This window comes from Phodopus roborovskii, unplaced genomic scaffold, assembly GCF_943737965.1.
Source record: "Phodopus roborovskii unplaced genomic scaffold, PHOROB, whole genome shotgun sequence".
Taxonomy (NCBI): domain Eukaryota; kingdom Metazoa; phylum Chordata; class Mammalia; order Rodentia; family Cricetidae; genus Phodopus; species Phodopus roborovskii.
In genome coordinates, this window is record NW_026126459.1 from 14,433,679 (window position 1) to 14,454,917 (window position 21,239).

A 21,239-nucleotide genomic window follows, 5' to 3' on the forward strand; every position below is an offset into this window, starting at 1 on the left:
CTTGCTGACAGGCTCTGTTGCTTGAACCCTGTGGGTTTGTGGCCCTCTTATTTCAGCCTCAGGCATGCTAACATGGTGGTAATGTGACTTCTGTTTCTATTGTTTAAGCTGGACACTAATGAGTGTAGCAAACTGAAGTAATCTTCAAGTGATAGAGCATGTAATTCAGGGTAAAGCTTTCTACTCATATAGCTAGGCCAATACACATGGACTTATAATCATTAAAAGTAAACATATCAACATGAGCTTTAACTTTTCCACCTATGCTTTTACTTAGAAAATGTATTAACAGCATGTGTTAAAACACACTCGGGTAAACAATGTGTGACCTTGTGATGCGCTAAAAGCAAAGATAAATTATTCATCACAGCAATCATTTAACAAACACTACTAGCTGGATGTCCCCTAGGTACTGGACAGTTGACCTGAAAGAGGAAATACCAAAGTTGGCAGATGATGACCTCATGGGGATTATATTAACTGAATCACCCAGTTTCTGTCATTTCTCTGATTTCACTGCTCCACAAAAGTAGAGGAAACTTCAATTTCTAATAAAAGTGTCAATATCCATTAGTTTTAGAAGCATTTATATCGTAAAATGGAATAAGAAGAGGCCAATGAGGAAAGGACACAATAGGATGAGGAAAACAGAAAGAAAGGGAAAACCCCAGCAACAACAAGAGGTCGGAAGGAAGGGGTGTGCTCCCAGGAACTGTCTCTTCCTGAAGGAGCATCCCTCCCATAGCATCAGGCCTGCCTCTATGGCGTTACTTGACTGGTAGCATTCAACCTAGACAGAAAATGGAAGACAAATAAATTGAAGCCTTCTTCAGGATAAAGTTGCCGCCATTGGACTTTTGCCTATTGCCCCAATAGCTATGCAACCCTAAAAGAAGTCAGAATTTCCAGCATTGCTATACACTTGACTTGAAAATGTACGAAGTAAATTGAAGAATGCAGAATCAAGCCATCATTCAGCCTTTGTGGACAGTTGTTCGGTCAGCAATTTGGCCTGCTTCAAGAAGGCATATCTTAACGTAAACTCACAAGAGCAAAAGGAACTAGCTGTCTAATGTTGGGAAGGGGCTGGCACCAAAGCCAATGAGATGGAGTAAATGAAATATGTTCTCTGTCCAGGCATGCTATTCAGGAGGCAGAGGTAGGTGGCTCTCTGTGATTTTGAGTCTATCTTTGTCTACATAGCCAGTCAGGGTTTCATAGTGAGAATTTTGTCTTAAGAAAATAAATAAATGAAAGAAAGGAAGGGAGAGAGAGAGAGGCCTGTGAGCACTTGCCTTTTCTGGGAATCTAATGACCATTAGAATCTGAGCCACACAAAGTGGATATAGTCAACAGGAATTCAGGTGTTTAAGATTCTGACACTGCCTGTAGTGTGAAGTTGCCCTTTGAGACCAAAAGTCATGGTCTTGTCCATCTTACATTTCACCAACTTCCCAGTGGCTAAGATAGTCAGAAAACATCATTGTTAAAATCAGCTATAAAATATTACAGATAATAGCATAATTGATAGACATGAATAAATACCTTAGGATCATTAAATATAGTATTGTAATTTTCGTGGTGGAGGAGATATAAAGTTAAACCTGTTGCTAGGTAAAATTTTCTTCCTGTTTGGCAAATTAATCTTATACTCAAAGAGGCATTTGGAAGGTTGGATTCTCCCTTTTCAGAACTTCAAACATATTTTGCACACAAAAGAACATATTGAAGGTCATTTCTCTCTGACCACAGGCGCCACTGAAGGAAACACCTTCAGTGTACAGATCAAGTCACCCAACTGGCTTTAGTCATCTGTGGTGGGTATTCTAGGCTTTTAATGATAGTACCTCAGCCATCTCTTCCAAGTGTAACAAGCCATTTCCAAACATAGTCACACAAGGAGCAGTGGTTCCTTTTTTCCTGATGCTTTGTATCAGACCCTTTGCTAGGGCCTGGCCAGGCTGCTTTTCTGCTCTGTGAGACTAATGGGGCCACACTCTTGGCACTGGAAACCTCATGCCCTTCCTCCACAAACCTGCTCTGTGTTTCTCATCATTTAGAGGAGTCCCTCTGGTGTTTCCCCTGAGCATGTAAGCCAGCAAAAAAGAAGCTGCCAAGCTATTCCTGAGGTGCTGGAGCAGTGCCACAGTCCAAGGTAGGGTTAGGAGGAGGGTGGTACCACTGAGCTGACTTACAGTGTTGAGAAACATTCCTGTTTTATCTGGCAAGGAAGTGAGAGCGCACACTTTAAGTAATTTGAGGAATTACTTAAAATAGTTCAGTGAAGATCAAGAAAGGTTAAAATTAAACAAAAGCACTGATTGGACCTGATAATTTAGGCATCTTTGAAAAAAAATCTACAAAAAGGAGATCTCTTGGTTTACACTGTAGCAAGCATATCCACTGTACTGAGCTAGGTTTTGTCTGCAAGGATTTCTCTGCTTCCCACATCAAGAGCAGGAGAGAAAAATTACAGAAAGCATGAGGAAGAGCTTTCTTGTTTTCAGGTATCTTGATAGTGCATGTAATCCTTGGCTGTAGCTAATTCCTGTAGCATAAATTATGAAAGAGCATGAAAAAGACAGTCACTTGTGTAAGAGGCACTGAGCAAAGTGAAGGCTGTCTGAGGAAAGTCTCAGATAGTTGGAAAGCCCGGGATTCTCCGTGAAAGACCACTCACTGTTCCTACAGGGATAAGTCATGTCACTCATGGAGAACTGAAAATAAGGCTAGCGCCTGGGTGTGATGGCATATACCACTGTCCCAACCCTACAGAGATAAAAGGCAAAGTATCTGGAAACTCAAGGTCAGCCCAGCTACACAGTAAATTCCAGTTCACTCTGAGCTATGCAAGACTGCCTCAAAAAGAAAGAGCGATTACAGGATGACAACAATTTGGTGGTGGATTTCAACACTGACTTCATCTTCTCATCTAACTTTTCTGGATGTGCTGTAAACTGCCACCTATGTATGAAATAATGTTCATAAGGGACTTGAGTGGTTCTATGCCCAGAGAGCCACATGCACTGTAATTCAGACTCGTGTCTTCCTTTATGTTTGCCTACCACGATGTGCTCCACTCCTGGAGGCCTCACACTGAATGGTGCACTTCTCCTTAGCCAAACTTAGATTCAGTCTTATTCCTCCTCTCCAATGTCTCTACATCATCAAAGTATCCAGAGAAAATGTTCAGATTCTTTTGCCTAATAAAGTGACCACTTATATTAAAACATTAATTTTAACATGATTAGCCAATGATAACTAGCTAATTTTGAGAAACTTTCTAGAATATCACCTATACTTTTCGCAACCCTGATGTCTTTCAAAAGAGCCCAACATAAGAATTTTACAAGGACATGTTTCCGTGGTTACTACACAGCCTCTGGATGTATCAAAAATTTCTCCATGGTAGCCTTTCACTGAATCTTCTAAATCATATAATTTTGTTGTTCAAAGTTGCCAAAAGCAATCTCTTGCAAGAATGAATGAGATAGGACAGGCCTTAAGATTGAGTCCTGGCAAGGAGTTCAAGAGTAAATTCTTCAGAGGTTGTGGACTGAGAAGAATTTGCTCCTGCAGAATCTTAAAGTGTTCATTGCAGGCTCAATTACAGCCCCCTCTTAAGTATCACCGTCAAAATTGGAAAAATTATTTTGTGGCAATTTGCTTCATCTTGAATTCTCCTATTGCCCTTTGAGCCACAAGAATGCAGGGTCCATCTGTCTGTCTCCCCATGAATGGAGTCAGGGTAGACTCAGGGGCTGTGTGCCCAAGGACAGCTTAAAAGCATCGAAAGTCTCTTTCCATTTTCTGATATTTTCTTTCTTTAAAGCTACAAAGTTTTTATTATATAGGTCTTTCACTTGTTTGGTAAGCGTTACCCCAAGATATTTTATGTTTCTTGTGGCTATTGTAAAGGGTGATGTTTCTCTGCTTTCTTTCTCAGCCTTTTTGTCATCTGAATAAAGTAGGGCTACTGATCTTTTTGAGATTATCTTGTATCCTGCTAGTTTGCTGAAGGTGTTTTTCAGCTGTAGGAGTTCCCTGGTAGAGTTTATTGGGTTGCTTATGTAAACTATCATATCATCTGCAAATAGAGACAGTTTGACTTCTTCCTTTCCAATTTGGATCCCCTTGATCTCCTTCTGTTGTCTTATAGATTTAGCTAGAACTTCAAGTACAATATTGAAGAGACATGGAAAGAGAGGGCAGCCTTGTCTTGTTTCTGATTTTAGAGGAATCACCTTAATAGGTAGGATAAATATAGTAAAAATGGCAATCTTGCCAAAAGCAATCTACAGATTCAATGCAATCCCCACTAAAATCCCACCACAGTTCTTCACTGACCTTGAAAGGATAATAATCTACTTTATATGGAAAAACAAAAGACCCAGGATAGCCAAAACAACCCTGTACAATAAAAGAACTTCAGGAGGCATCACCATCCCTGACTTTAAGCTCTATTACAGAGCTATAGTAATGAAAACAGCCTAGTATTGACACAAAAACAGACAGGTACACCAATGGAATCTAATCAAAAATCCTGATATTAACCCACATATCTATGAACACCTGATTTTTGACAAAACAGCTAAAAGTATACAATGGGAGGAGAAAAGCATCTTCAACAAATGGTGCTGGCACAATTGGTTGATGGAGTGTAGAAGACTGCAGATAGACCCATGTCTATCGCCATGCACAAAACTCCAGTCCAAATGGATCAAAGACTTCAACATAAATCCAGCCACATGGAACCTCTTAGAAGAGAAAGTAGGAGGTACCCTTGAACAAATTGGGATAGGAGACTGCTTCCAGAACTTAACTCCAGTAGCACAGACACTGAGATCAACAATTAATAAATGGGACCTCCTCAAACTTAGAAGCTTCTATAAGGCAAAGGACACAGTGTACAAGACCAAACGACAGCCCACAGACTGGGAAAAGATTTTTACCAATCCTGCATCTGACAAAAAGTCGATCTCAAAAATATACAAAGAACTCAAGAAACTAGCCAACAAAACATCAACTAACCCTATTAAAAAATGGGGTACAGAACTGAAGAAAGATTCTCAAGAGAAGATATCAAAAAGGCTGAACGACACTTAAGAAAATGCTCAACATCCTTAGCTATCAGAGAAATGCAAATCAAAACAACTTTGAGATACCATCTTACTCCTGCCAGAATGGCTAAAATTAGAAACACCAATGAACACAAATTAGAAAGACTCATGCTGGAGAGGATGTGGAGAAAGGGGAACACTCCTCCACTGCTGGTGGGAGTGCAAACGCATACAGCCATTTCAGAGATCAGTATGGCAGTTCCTCAGGAAAATGGGAAGCAGTTTACCACAGGACCCAGCAATCCCCATCTTAGGCATATGCCCAAATGATCCACATCCATGCAACAAAGACATGTGCTCAACTATGTTCATAGCAGCATTATTTGTAATAGCAAGAACCTGGAGGCAACCTAGATGTCCCTCAACTGGAGAATGGATAGAGAACATGTGGCACAACTACACAATGGAATACTACTCTGCAGAAAAAAATAATGGAATCTTGAAATTCGCAGGCAAGTGGATGGCACTTGAAGAAACCATCCTGAATGAGGTAACCCAGTCACAAAAAGAGGAACATGGTATGTACTCATTCATATATGGATTTTAGACCTAGAGCAAAGGATCACCAGCCTTTAATTCATAACACCAGAGGAACTAGGATACAAAGTGTATTTTAGGAGATTCATATAAGGTTCCTCACAAAAGGGGGAAGGAACAAGTCCTCCAGAGAACATGGTAAGTGGGGGGGGGGCGTGAATGGAGAGAGAAGTAGGAGAAAGAGAAGGGAAGGAGAGGAAAGCATGTGGGACTAGGAAGATTGAGTCAGGGTAGGAATAGAAGACAGGAGAGAGAGAGAGAGAACATAAAAGAGGGAGACATTATTGGTTTGAAGAGAAAACTAAACCTAAAGAAATGTCTAGAGACCTACAAGACTGACTCCAACTAACAATTTGAACAACTGTAGAAAGGCTACCATAAATGCCCTTCCCTGATAGTGAGATCAACAACTAACTTATCCACCATCATGGAGCCCTCATCTAGTACCTGTTGGAAAAGGAAGCAAACACCCATAACTAAACACTGAGTAGAACTAGAATCCAGATGCTGAGAGAGAGGACAAAACCAGATTGCAGAAACACATAGAGACAGCTGACCTGAACAAGGAGGAACTAATGCCCCCACCCCAGACTGATAGCTGGTAATCCAGCACTGGACTGACTCAGACCTCTGAATATGGGTCTCAGCTAGAAGGACTGAGCAGTCTAAGGGACCTTAGACAGTGGAACCAGGATGTATTCCTGGTGCACAAAAGGACCTTGTGGGCATATCCCCCATGGAGGGACACTCCTTTAACCTAGAGACAGGAGAAAAGTCCTAGTCCCTACTTCAAATGACTTGACAGATTTAAATGACCCCCCACTTGGATGGCATAGCCCTACACATGGAATTGGGGTGGGGGATGGGAGGGGAGGTTGGTCAGAGTGCATGTGAGGGGGCAGAGAGGGTAAGAGGGAGGGAGAGGGAACTGGGATCAACATGTAAAAACAAAAAACAAAACAAAAGAAAAATCAGCTAAAGTCTCTGGTTAGTGTTGCATTCAAGTGAAAGCTGAGCATCAACAGACTGCCCAGCATGTGTCTGATGGTGCAGTGAGTAAAGAATAGGATTATAGAAGCTGGGATCTGTAGCAGTAGAAGTTAAGAACTTACAGTAACATTTGTGGAAAAAAAATAGTTTAAAAAATATAAAACAAGAGCAAATTCTAATGAGTTGTGGAAAAGACAACAAAAAAGTTTCCAGCAAGGAAACAGGAAGAAGTATTGAAGCAAATGGGTAGATAAAATAACAAAATAGGCAGTTAAAAAAAAGTATAAACAGGTTTATAAGAGAAAGTCACTGTAGTGGATGCTGATGAGACCATTACCCTGCCTTCGTTTTGGAGACACTGTGTGTCCCAGTTACGTTTCTATGTATGTTATTAAACACCAGGACCGAAAAACAAGTTGGGGAGGAAAGGGTTTATTTACAAGTTCCAGGTGGCACTCTATCATAAAGGGGAGTCAGGGTAGGAACTCAAGGCAGAAAACCAGGAGGCAGGAGCTGAAGCAGAAGCCATAGGCATATTGCTTACTGTCTTCCTCCCCATGACTTAATCTGCTTTCTTGCACCATCCAGGACCACCTGGCAAAGAGTGGCACCACACACAGTGGGCTGGATCCTCCCATATCAATCCTTGAACAAGAAATGCCCTAGAGACTTGTCTACAGGCCAGTCTGATGGAGGCATTTTCTCAGGCAAGTTTCCCCCTTCCCAGAGGACTCTTACTTCATTCTTCCTTTTTATAGATTCCTGGGTAGGTTATGAGCTCTTATCCCACACTCATCCCTCGGAATCGTCTGCTGAAATGAGCACAGAGCCCACTGCTAGCCCCCACCTTCCCACTTCCCAGTTACAGAGCAAACTCCATCTGGTTTGGAAGTATTCAAGGCCTCAAGTAAGCTATGCTCGTTCTCTGGGAGAATCATGTCTGTGGGACTGATGCCAGGATTTCAAGCCTGATTTAGTTCTCTGCTCCATCAGGCCAGACAGGCTTTCATTACCTGCCCTCCCCAGAGGGTACTGTGGTTTCCTCCCTGCTTGGACAATTAAGATGTGCAACAATGTAAAATGTTGCATACTAGGGAAAAAGACAGAAAAACAAGGAAAACTCGGCATTAAATAATAGTAATACAATTAACATTCTCTGTATAACCCAGTCGTTTGTTGCACTTGGAACTCATTCTCTTAACTACAAATATAAAACACTAAATGCAACAGGCTCTTTTTTTTTTTTTTTTTTTTTTTTTTTTTTTTTTTTTGCAACTGTGCTGTCTTTCGGCAAAATGGAGATTCACAAAACTGGTTCTATAACTTTGATAATGGCTGTCAAATTTTCCATAATTTGCCACAGGAGATGGAGTATTTTTATTGGAAACTTAATAATTAAGTCATTGTACTTCCAAAGTGGGTCCCTTAGAGTGCTGTAGAGTTAATAGAAATGCATACATATGTTGGATGTTGAAGGTAGTCACAGAGGGTGGTAACTGCCTAGAAGAAAAAACTTGAATTGTTTATTCTAATGAAATGTGTGGTTTGTTTTCATTTTAATAAAAGAAGAATTGTTTTTATTAAACTAATCAATAAATGAACAATTAAATTTAAGTGTCAACATCATGAAATCTTTCTAATTCTCCTGTTGATGTTAAAGGACAGAACTTCCATTAGTCATCCATCAGCTAAATAGCTCCGATTCTCTCAAGAGACCACAGTAGGAAATGTGGATACTGAAAACCCACACATATTTGATTGACTAGAGCCCTGTGTCTGGATTACATAATTTTATTCTGGAAATATAGAGATCAAAAAGTAAGACTTTAAATCCACTTCCGTCAAGACAGCCTCACTGTGTCTGTTGAGTGTATTCACTATTGTCCTAGTCAGTTCTAAATGACTGACAGTTTTTTCAGTGGATGAGGTTGATCAGGATCTCTGAATTCCACATTCAACTGATCAACAGTTTTCAAATAAAGTTGTTTGAGCCTTACTTTCCAACACCATTACAGTGTGCTAAAATGTAAAATAACTTTTACAACGAAGACTTACGTATTTTTAAACACCAAATACAATTTAACCTTTAAGTTAATTGCCTAAAACATAGTGAAAAATGATGTCCTCCCATAGAAAAATAAGAGAGGATATAAAACTCCAGAAGGAAAGGCTAATAGCTCTGAAACAAGAGACGATGTTCCATTTCATTATTTGTTAAAGATAATTGAAAATCTCACCTTTTTCTAGCAGGCAAATACTGTAAGGCAAGGAAGCAGGTATCCTGATGCAAACTTGTAGAAGTGAAAATAGAGCAAAGAAAGAAAGAAACCTGGTAATATTCAACAGGATCAAAAATGATTCAGATAGATACTCCTTTTAAAAAGAAAAAAATGAATGAAAGATCTTTGACCTATACCTCATACCATATGCAAAAACTTACCTCACTGAATTACAAATTTTAATAGGAATCTAAAAGAAAAATTGTAAAATGTAGTAGAAGACAGCACAACCTTATGACACTGGCTGGGGCAAAAAGTTAACAAATCTGGCACCAGAAGCTCAATCTGTAATCTGATAGACCAGGCTAGACCTGAACTTAGCCAGATAGTATCACAGACTTGTTCGCTCAGTCCTTAGAGAGCTGAGGTAAGAGAAGGGCCACTAGTTTAAAGCCAGCCTGAAGTACATAGTATACCAAGTTAGCCTGAGCTATACAGCAAGACCCTGTCTCAAAAAAAGTATGTTTTTAAAAGTATTGTAAATAAAGACAAATTATATATAGGAGAAATGTTTTGTGAAATACCTGCTAGACTATTAGAATATATAAGTATTTAGATAGTCTCAAGATAGAAAAAACTAAGAATCCAATCTGAAAATCAACTGTTTGTAAACATTTAAAGAGAAACTTCATAAAAGGATGAGTATGAATAGCAAATAAGTTCATGAAAAAATGTCCTAATCTGTAAAACTATATAGAGAGACACAGTGACCTTACAGTGGGGAAATTACTACGTACTAAGACAGATAAAACTAACTGATGAGTCTCAGGGTCCTAAACGTTGGGGATAGGATGCAGGGGAACTGCTACTCATATGTTCCTCATGGGAATGTGCGAGGCACAACCACTTTGTGAAACAGGTTGGGAACTTCTTAAAGGTTATGTGATTTATCATATGATCCAGTCATTCCACCACTGAATATTAATTAAAGGCAAATAAAGTATCAGTTCATACAAAAATTTGTATGGAGATGCTCATGGCAGCTTTATTTGTAATAGCTAATGATTAGAAGCAGTTTAATTGTTTGTGAAAAGATAAAGGGGGAAGGAATTTTTAACAGAAGCAACAGCATATGTTATCCTTCTCCCCTCCCCTTCTTTGAAACATGGTCTCTCTATGCAGCCCTGGTTGAGCTGAAACTCACTATGTAGTCCAGGCTGGCCTTGAACTCACAGAGATCCACCAGCCTCTGCCTGGCTGGAATTAAAGGCATGCTCTATGATGGCCCAGCAACATAGGATATTCCTAAAGCAATTATGTTTCAGGAAAGAAGACAGAGAAAACATTGTACACTGTGTATTCATTCATGTCTGAGCTTTAACAGAGATCGATGCCAGCAGATTGACATAGTGCTTGGCTAGGAACCAGCTTTGGAAGAGGGGGCAGACAGTTAGCAGAGGGTATGAAGGCTAAAGGAAGTTCAAGAGAAGACAACTGTGCTGAGCTTGATCATAGGGGTAGTTTCTTGGTTGAATACATAGGTAGAAACATCAGATTAACCTCATGCTATAGCAAGAAAAAGCCTGACGCCTGATATCATCCAGAAAAACTTATGTCCCCAAAAGGTACTTTACCTGTTTACTCTCCAGATCAGACACTAGAGTAAGCCTCAGGGCACCACTGTGCAACAGTGTAGCTAACAAATGATCTCTCCATCCCTATGCAACAGTGTAGCTAACAAATGATCTCTCCATCCCTATGCTATCTTGATTCCCACACTCTGCACCAGTGCTTCCAGGGGCAGAAAATGCCCCACCCACCCTATCACACGACATAGCAGGTTTTTACTTTCCTACTCTCCTTTCTGATAGAACAAATATTTCCTTCTGGTAAGGCCTGGTGCTTTGCTTTCTCTTCTTTCAGCTTTTCCACCCATTGTTTGGGTGGGCAAGGCCATACCTAGCCCCTCTTACCTTTTCATCCTTCAAGTAACATTGCTAAGTTCCTTCTGAATTTTTATTCCCTGATTCTATGAATGAGAAATCCTGCTTGTTCCTTCCAGAACTCATCAAATTACCATGCAACAAAGATCCTGATCTCTGCCAAGACCAGATCCCAAGACATCAGTCCCTGCAGCAGATCAAATGAGAGAATACCTCTATGTGACTTCTCTGGCCAGTACACCAGGGGACTGTAATTCCTTTCTTGCTCTATTTTGTTTTATGTCTTTGGACCTTATTCACTTAGCTTCCTGGTACCACTTGATGGCTTCTGGTCTCCAGACCCTGAAACTACAAGTGATGACTTTGGGATAAAGGACAGTTATAGCCACATCCTTTATAAAAGGAGCCTGGGCTGTTCAAGATACACTGAGAAACAAGTAAGAACTGAACATCTCTATACCTGGGGTTTATAACCCTTTTCAGCAGGAAACAACCAGATATGATGTCTGTATCTAGCTCCCTAAAAGATTTTACTGTCCCTAATCCTAAGGGATGTGATGATTAATCCCAACTGTCAATTTGATGAGATCTGGAATGCTTTGGGCCTGTCTATGAGAGATTATCTTGGTTATGTTATGGCAGGAAGTCCCGCTCATCATGGGTTGCTCTGTTTCATGGATTGGGATCCTGGCTGCATGAAAAGAAAAAAGTGACCAGAGCTCTAACACTCATCATTCTCTGCTTCCTAACTCTGGATGTCAGGTGACTAGTGGCCCAAAGTTCCTATGCCTTGACTTCTCCACCATGATAGACTATATTCTTCAACAAAGCCAGAATAAATTCTTTTCCCACCAATGCTGATCTTTCTGGGGTATTTTGTAATAACAACTCAAAGGACAAGTAATATGGAAAATTGGTACCTGAAGTGTTGTTCCACTGCTGCGATAAACATGACCATGTGCCACTTGGGTTTGCAGAAGAAATATGCAAGAGGTCCATGAATACTGTAAGGAGGGCTTAGTGGTCTATTCTTTGGGAAATTAGAAGATAAGACTGTTGAGAGATATATGGACAATTGGCAAGTTTCAGAGGGAAAAAAGACTGTATTCAGAATTGGACTTGAGTCATTTATGTAGTATTTTGATCAAGAATATGATTTTATTTCATTCTGCATATTTCTCAAGAACCCAATGAAGTTGAATTTAAAGGTAATGAACTAATTTGTTTGCATAGGGAATTTCCAGATAGGAGAAAATTCACACTAGTTTGGAGAAAACATCTATAATTATTAGGCTATCAGCACTACTGAAGAGAAATTTCCTGGGATTTACTGTGTCAATAGGAAATGTGTCCTGAGAGGAAAACTCCATGTATATGAAGCTTCATCCTGTGAAGATTCAAGCCCATTTGAGGGAGAAAAGTTAAACTAAAGAGGCTCCTGGATCTTCCTTAATTCCACGAATTTTTTATACCTGTATTGATTTCTTCTTTGGCCCTTTCATCATTCATTAATGTGTTATTAAATCTCTATGAGCTTGTGTATCTACTACTGATTTGTTGATTGTTCTTTAAGCTTTATTGCATTGAGGTCATAAAGGATTCATTAAATCATTTCAACTATTCTGAGTTTATTAAGACTTTTCCCCCCAGGGTGTGGTCTCACTTAGAGAAACTTACATGGGCTGATAAGTAGGATGTATATTCTTTTGTGTTTGAGTGAAATATTCTACATATATCTACTAGGTCCATTTGATGTCATTCAATTCTGGTGTTTCTCTATTTTTTTTTTGTTCAGATCCACTGTCTATTAGAGAAAGGAGGGTATTTAAATCACACTACTAAGTCAGAGTTAATCTGAAACTTTAGTTCCAGTAATATGTTTTTTATGAAAATGAGTATGTCAAAATTCATACAAGGACATTTGTTCAACTATGTTCATAGCAGCATTATTTGTAATAGCAAGAACCTGGAAGCAACCTAGATGCCCCTCAACTGAAGAATGGATAAAGAAAATGTGGTACATTTACACAATGGAGTACAACTAATCAGAAAAATATAATGGAATCTTGAAATTTTCAGACAAATAGATGGAACTAGATGAAAGCATCCTGAGTGAGGCAATTCAGTCACAAAAAGCCAAACATGATTACTCACTAACATATGGATATTAGACATAGAGCAAAGGATTACCAGTCCACAATCCATAGCTGCAGAGAAGCTAGAAACAAGGAGGATCCTAAGAGAGACAGACATACAGGGTCCCTCAGAGAAAGGGAATGGTACAAAATCTCCTGAGCAAATTGTGAGCACAGGGAGAGGGAGTTAGGAGAAAGAGAAAGGGAGAAGAGGAGGGGGATGAGGACATAGGGGATAAGGAAGATTCAGTCAGGGAAAGAATAGAGGAGAGCAAGAAAAGAGACACCTTACTAGAAGAAGTCATTACAGGTTTAAAGAGAAATCTGGCACTAGGAAATGTCCAGAGAACTACAAGAATGACCCCAATTAAGAATCTAAGCAATAGTGGAGAGGCTAACTTAAATGCCCTTCCCCTAGAAAGAGATTGATGACTACCTTGTGTGCCACCCTAGAGCCTTCATCCAGTATCTGATGGAAGCAGAAGCAGAGATCCACAGCTACGCACTGAGTTGAACTCCTAGAATCCAGTTGTAGAGAGGGAAGAGTGATGAGCAAAGGGGTCAAGACAAGGCTGGAGAAACCCAAAGAAACAGTTGATCTGAAAAAGAAGTTCATAGACCCTAGATAGATAGCTGGGAAACGAACATAGGACAGAACCAGGGCCCTTGAACGTGGGTATCAGTTAGGAAACCTGGGCAGTATACTGGGCCTCTAGTAGTGGAATAGCATTTATCCCTAGCATATGAATGGACTTTGAGAGCCCATTCCCCACTGAGGTATACTCTCTCATCTTAGGCACATAGGGGAGGGCCTAGGCCTTGCCCCAAATGATGTGACAGACTTTGATGATCCTATATGGAAGGCCTCATCCTCCCTGGGGAGCAGGAGAGGGGTGGGATGGTAGGGGGTCAGTGGAGGGCAGACTAGGAGGATGAGAGGGAGAGGGAACTGGGATTGATATGTAAAATAAGACTGTTTCTAATTTAAGTAAAAAAAAAAGAGGAAAAGAAAAAACTTGATGCATATCTACTGGAACTTAAGATGTATTTTCATTAATCATTTTTAGTTTTGGTTTGAAATCTATTTTGTCCACAATTAGGATAATGACCCCTGTTTGATTCCTGGTCCAATTTGCATAGATATTATTTTCATTCTCTCACTTTCTAATTCATCTATTTTATCTTCAAGTCCTGAATTCTTTCTTTTAGGTGACTAAGATCTCTAACTGGACTGTTGAGTTTTTTAATTAAATATTTATTTCAGCACGAGTTGTCTTCAAATTCTCAATCTCTTAACTTAGTTTTCAAATTCTGGATCTTCTCCATTATCTTATCTAGAAGTATGTTTGTATTTTCTTGGGCACCAGTCAGTAATGTATTGCTATTTTCTCTAAGTTCATTATGTAAGTTCATTGCACTATTTGTTCACAACTTCTTTAAACATCTCAAATTCTTTCATGAAGTTTTAAATTGTTCTTTTAAATTCTGTGACCTAGGGTCCATCTAGGTAATTCTCATCAAAGAACATTTCAATAGGATTGGGCGTTTTCAGTGGGAGATATATTGTTTTGGACTTTCCTATATATTTTGTTTTATGACATCTGAACTTGTGGACTTTGTTTCTTGGCTACATGTCTGATGTAATATGCTAAGTTGCCTTGGGCTACATCAACATACAGTCTTTGCAGCAAGGCTTGAGAGTTGGGGATGGCATGGGTAAGTGAGGTTCCAGAAACTTGTCATATTCAACCCCAGTAACATGTGAATGTTGATATGGTATACGCATGTTATGGACACCTATGTGAACCAGAACACAAGATACGTAACCAGGACTATCTATGGGGACTGAGTAGGGTTCAGATGGCCTAGAGTCCAGGGATCTTGCCAGACTACACCTGGGCATGGACTGCATAACCACTGCTGTGCCTGTTGATTGGATTTGGTGGGGTTGGGCTAGGGCTGGGCTGGCACACAGGAATGGGGCCCGGCTTGGGACAAGAAAACAGTGCAGGCAAGACTGAGACTAGAACTGCAAGGAGCATATGCAACTCTGACTATGGCTAGCTATCAGAGGATGGTATAGGTGAAATAGGTATAGTAAAATTCACTGGCCTGGCCTTGGGCACAGGATGTCAGATCTATGCAAGGGTTGGGTGTGGTGTGGATGTCTGAATTAGAGGAGGGGAGGGAGAGAACAGGGAGCCTACCTAGCTTCAAGTGAGGTTACTCAGGGTCCTTGGTAGGAGGTGGAGCTGGGGTGGACATCAGTTCTCAGAGAAAGGAGGATGGGCTAGAGGAGGGGAAGCTGTTTCAGGCAGGTGGCAATAGCACTGAGGTACCAGAATAGGGTAGAGGAGGGAGAGTACAGCTTACCTCAATCTGGTTCACAAGTTGTGGCTACGGTATCCTTGCTTGGAAGATGGGTTGCAATTGATGGGGAGCCTCAAAATTGTCCACAACTTAATTTAAAAAAAAAATCAGCTCTGGAAAGTCCTGCCTTCATAGTACTGTTTTTTTATTCCGTTTAGTGTATGTTATATGCCAGAGGTCACTTGGGTTCTCTTTCTACTAGTTTATGTCCCCAGTGTGTGGCATCAAACTACTTCCCATGTGAGATCAAGACAAACCACCGAAGCCATTGCCCTAATCCTCAATCCATCTGCCTTTTATTAAATGGCATTTTGAGCCTGGAGTTTTCAGGCAGAAGTCTTAATTTCAAATTCAATGAAACTATTAATATCTCCAGGGAAAGCAATTCTGTGTGTCCTCAATATACAAACTCCAACAACCTGGGGGTGTACATCAGAAACTAGTGCTGTGATCAGAAGAGAAAATACAACACTCTACTTATTGAAACATTAAGCCACTGTACCTGAGTAGTCTACATTTTTTTTAGAAGGAAGGAAGAAAGAAAGGAAATAAAGAAAGATTGACTCCCAATGTAGGTATATAGTGAACCCAGGAAATTTTGTGTAAATTTGCCCATAGTACATGAAAAAAAAAATCTACTAAATGCCAACTTACTGGAAAACTGTCAGAAGTGACTGCTTCTGTGGTCACAACTTCTAATCCAAGAATTGTGTTGGTCATTTGAAAATTTCCTTGCCTTGACTACCAATGAGTACCCCTTTAACAAAGGCATGGTACACTATATGTAAGCTTTTGGAGCTTACCTTACAGCAGTGATTCACAACCTGTGGGTCATGACCCCCACAGGGATCTGAATATCAAATATTGCTTTTCATCTGACAGGTATGCCATACTGCAGAAGGCAGAAGTCACAGAAGGAAGCTAGAACCACATTCCATCTTGTCAGGAAGGTATGAAGTGCTTGGGTAAAGTCAATGATAATGAATAGTATGTTTATCACACCATCCTAAACAATACCTTTACTCATCAGGAGATATTCCTTGAAGAATAAACCAAAAGTTAGAGCAACTCTTCTCTCCAGTTCCAAAACTAAGTGTTTTCACATCTGAGATTTAGATCAGAAAATATAAATTGCAATCTTGGGTTTGGGAATGCCAGCCCACTGACACATAAATGGCACAGCTAATGACCTGGCACTTCATTCTATCTTGACAAGATGGAATGTGGCTCTATCATACTGCTCTGATTTTTGCACTAAACAGCATAACTGCCCAGTGTCAGATGGAAAGCACACACTTTTTCTTGATGGTATTGGCTTTGTAAGTTGGTGGCTTGAAAGATTTTACTTACTTACATAGTCCCTATTGTTTTCCTAATTATAGAAAATAACAGAAGTCACTTCTGCTTTAAAAGGCAGGAAACGGACAACATAGACACAAAAGTTTTCTATGGAAAATAGAAACATAGTTCATACTATAGTCCATGTTACGACACCTCTTCCAGAGGACACCATACAGGTGACTCAAGGAACCTTCTCAAACTGGTAGAGCTTGAGATAAAACCACTTTTAAAACCCAAAGTGGCATTTTCATGTGAATGCATGTTTCCATGGCAACAAATTAGTCAGAAGTTGGAGAGCAGCTGTGTAAACTCTGCGGTGGTAGCTGAACATGACAAGGCATCATCACAAATAAGAGACCAAGAAGGTAGATTTCTCACCTTTGCACACAAAGGCTTTTTCATCCCAAGACTCTAAACAGCCTACAGTCCTCTAGTGTAAGTAGACACAGGACTATGAGTAGCTGGTCTTCAAAGCAGTTCATTGTTCTAGGTTCCAATGGTATAATTGAGCTCAACTACCACAGAATGTAAATATCAATCACTCCCCCACAACCGCCTTCTCCATTTCCATTGGAAGTCATTAATTAACACATCCTGGAAACCTTTCTTTTATGACTCAGAGTTGAAGGAGAGTCCTAAAAACTATTATTTGCTGAAAGTGCCAGGAAAACCCAACAGCTGTCATGGCTAGAAGATTAGTAATCCATCCATTTATGGAAAAGTGCTAAACAAATGATAATGTTAAAGCTTGAATTATAAATTTTTTGACAAGTCTGTCTATAATAGAAACAAAAGTGTTAATTCTGTATTTGTGAAATTGCCACTTAAAAAGAATTTCAAAAGTACCGCAGTGTAAATGCCTCTGTGGGAGTGTCTACAGGAAACCCTGGGAAAAAAAATCCTTTATAACCAGCTCTAGAGAGAAATTGAATTTGAAGCAGAAACCAGGATTTAAGAACCCCTTGTTCATGTTTAGTAGGCACTGGGCAAACTTAGCTGTGAGGCTTTCCTAGTGTGAGTTCCTTTCCAAGCACTTCCTTTGCTTAGCCTTTTCCTTCATTGCATTTTCTGTGATCATCTGCCAAAATCTTCCCCTTTCTCTCATCTCAGATTCCATTTCTTCTTGTCATTTCTAATATCCAACAAAGATCAAGATGCAGGCACATCACACACATCTATAAACATATATAAACTGCCCTAACTGTTTATTTCACACCTTACATGCTCTTGCTTGTGGGAGCTGACGAGACAAACAAGAATGGTAAGTTTTTAGGGAAAACCAGTATGATGCATCACTAAATTCAGTTTTTAAAACTGTTGCCATCTGAACGGAAGAAGGAAGTGAGGAAGAAACATTAAAACACATAAAAATAATATCCTAAAAGAAACTTCTGAATGCTAGTATGTCCATGAAATTAATGGTTTTGTTTTTCTTTTGAGATAGGCTCTTGTATAAACCAAGCTGGTCTGGAACTTGCTGCCTAGCCAAGGATGACCTTGAACTTCCTATTCCCCCACACCGTCTTAACTTCATATTGTTTGAATGATAGGTCTGCCTGCCTCCGTGAAATTTTAGGAAAGATATGTTTGTGGAAATGTAAAGTTATTGTTGAAATGGAAAAAAAATTCAGGGAGTAAATCATAACAATACTCATGATACTTATAACTAAATATCACATGTTTGTGCACCAAAGTAAAATAAAGAAATAAGAATATAAATGAATTCCCTGAGAACAGAATTTGCCCCTTTTGTAAAGCATAGTATTGTATAGGTAATCAATCCACAGTTAGCCTTCAGAGCAGTGTGTTTATTCATTAGTTAAATTAGGAACCAAAATGAGCCTTTTGGGTTTTTAATAATATACTTACACTTTACTCTCTGGCCTCTGGCCTTTCTCGCTTGTGACTTTTAGTTGCTGCTGAAAGAGCAGAGTTTGTCCCCTTAACTGTCCTATAATGTTTTGTTAAGTGGGTCCCTGCTTTATCTACTAAGTTTCTACTGTCCCTTATATTGCTTGGAAGTTAGCACTTTGATACAGTGACCTGATTAGAGTCACTCAAGACAAGTGAGCTTTGGTTCGTAGCCTTACAGACATGGTTGGACAATTATGGCTCAGCAAAAGCTTTGACTATAATTGCTCTGATGCATTTAGTTAGTAGTTTCGAAATGATAATACTTCCTTGTTTAAAATAAAAAATGTTTCCATGCAATGAAATAGACTTTTATCCAAATTGTGTTGCCCTGGGGTATGCTTTACTAAGACAACAAGAGGTATGTTAGATTTTTTCCCCCTTTATTTATTAATCTTTCATGTAATAAGTTTTTTTTCCACAATGTTCTAAGTTAGCAAGTGATTTTGTTTTTAGTGTTGAGTGCTTCTACTGTAAGTGCAGTGTGTTAAACACAGCCTTGCATCAAGCTACTGTAGGCGCAATCTTTATTAGACCCTATTTCTCTCCAGTTTAGCTGATGGATCTAATGTGCCTAGCTCACGAGCCATTTCTCATATAACTGTAGCATCATTTAAAAGCTTCTTTGCTTTGCAGTATGAGGAGATATTCAAATTTCTACACATGCTTGTCCCATTACTAGAATTTAGTATGGCAAAAATTATCTAATAGCTATGACTGAAAACTACCAAATTTATTGAAAATTATGTAGTCCCAAATAAATAGATGTGTTTCATTTTTTAAAAAAATTTTAACTTAAAAATCAAAACTTTAAATGACTCTAAATTCAATGAAATTGTGTATAATGACATTTTAGACTGTAATTTAAAAGAAGAAAAAATGCACAGATGGACAAATAGCAAACCTTTGGAAGTTACCAGTGGAATTTGTGTTATTGTTACATGCAAACAATATGGACCAGTAACATGTCAGAATTATAAGGCATTCTGATAATAGCACTATTTGTAGGTAAAATGTATAAAAGAGGTCTATAATAGTACCAGAAGAAAATAATTTATATTTCTAAGTTTCCCTGTTCAGGAAAACCTTGTGAAGAGGAGACCTCACTAGAGGCCCTAAACTGATGAAAACAATGCCAAAAGACTGGAGAGAGAGGAGGGCATGGGTACTGAGCTGAAATGTAAAGTAAATAAATAAGCTTATTAAAAAAAAAAAAGGTGTGTGTATCAGGCTTGATAGTGCATATCTTTAATCCCAGCACTCAGGAGGCAGGGGCAGACAGATCTGAATTCAAGGTCACCATGGTCTATAGCGCAAGTTTCAGGAAATCCAGGGCTACACAGGTAAACCCTATCTTGGAAAACAAAAACCAAACACCAAACCAAAACAAAACTTAAAATTTGTCTGTCAATAGATACCACAATCAGAACTAAATAAAGGTCAAAGGCTAATGTAAAAGAAAGAAATGACTGCTATGTATGCTTTGAAAAAATCAAATAGATACCTAAATAGAGTGAGATGTAAGAAATAAACACAGATGGTGCGTAAGGCTGTAAATGACATCATAACTGACCAGAAACTAGCAAACAAAGGAATTACTGCTCTATGCATAATACTGAATTAAAGCAGGCAGACTCATAGGAACTCAGATGTGGTGAACATCCTTGAGACACACTGCTTATGGGCAAGTGATTTGTACAACAAGCCTGAGAGGAATAGTTTAATAGTCCTGAGCAGAGTGGCAAAGTCATTGCCCCACAAATTCAATTTTGAGGAACCCTGATGACTTCATCCAGTAGAACTTTTTCACAAGCCAACAAGGCCACATGACTGGGATATGCACCACCACAGGTACAAACAGGACACAACCTGAGTGCTTGTCAGTATCAGAGTAATTTCAATATAGCTGCACCCAATGCACCCAATGTTGGGTAATCACTACAAGCTTAAAGAAAATGATATGCTAATGAAGAATGCTCCCCACAGGAAAGACATACATACATAGGTGTTTCATTTCTATGATTTATTAAGTTTATATATCAAGTATGTAAAAACATAAAATAGTAAACAATTCTAAAGGGATATACAATAAACTATAAATAATACATTTTCTGAGAAAAATACTATGGTGGTTCTTTATACTTCTTATTTGAAGTGGGTTTTCATTTCATTTCTTACACTCAGAACTCAGACTAAAACAGCCTATCTGCATGATAAAAAAGCTCAGTGATGATTTCAATTATTTTACTGTGGCAGTTTGCTCATTATAGGGGTAGATGATAGGATGTATCTTACTATTTACAGTTAATTAATCAATCAAAACTATTTAGATTAACTACTTAATGAAAAATTTCAAATAACATGGTGTTCCCACACCAGTCTCTGCACTCTTGAGAGTCACTGAGAAGACTTGTCTTCACACACAAGGACATACACACAGGTAGTTCATGCAATTAGGAGATTAATGATCTGCCCAGAATCAAACAGCAAGTTGGAAATAAAAATTCATTGGGTAAGTTGTTTAATTCCTTCTGGCCTCCATTTCATAAAACACCTGCAGGAGAGGAAAGAAAAAAAGGAAAGTAGAAAAGCAATTGTTTCTTTTTTTAATTTAGAGTTGTGTTTTGAAAAACTTAAAATGTACAAAGAATAGTGTAATAAAACTTTCCATGC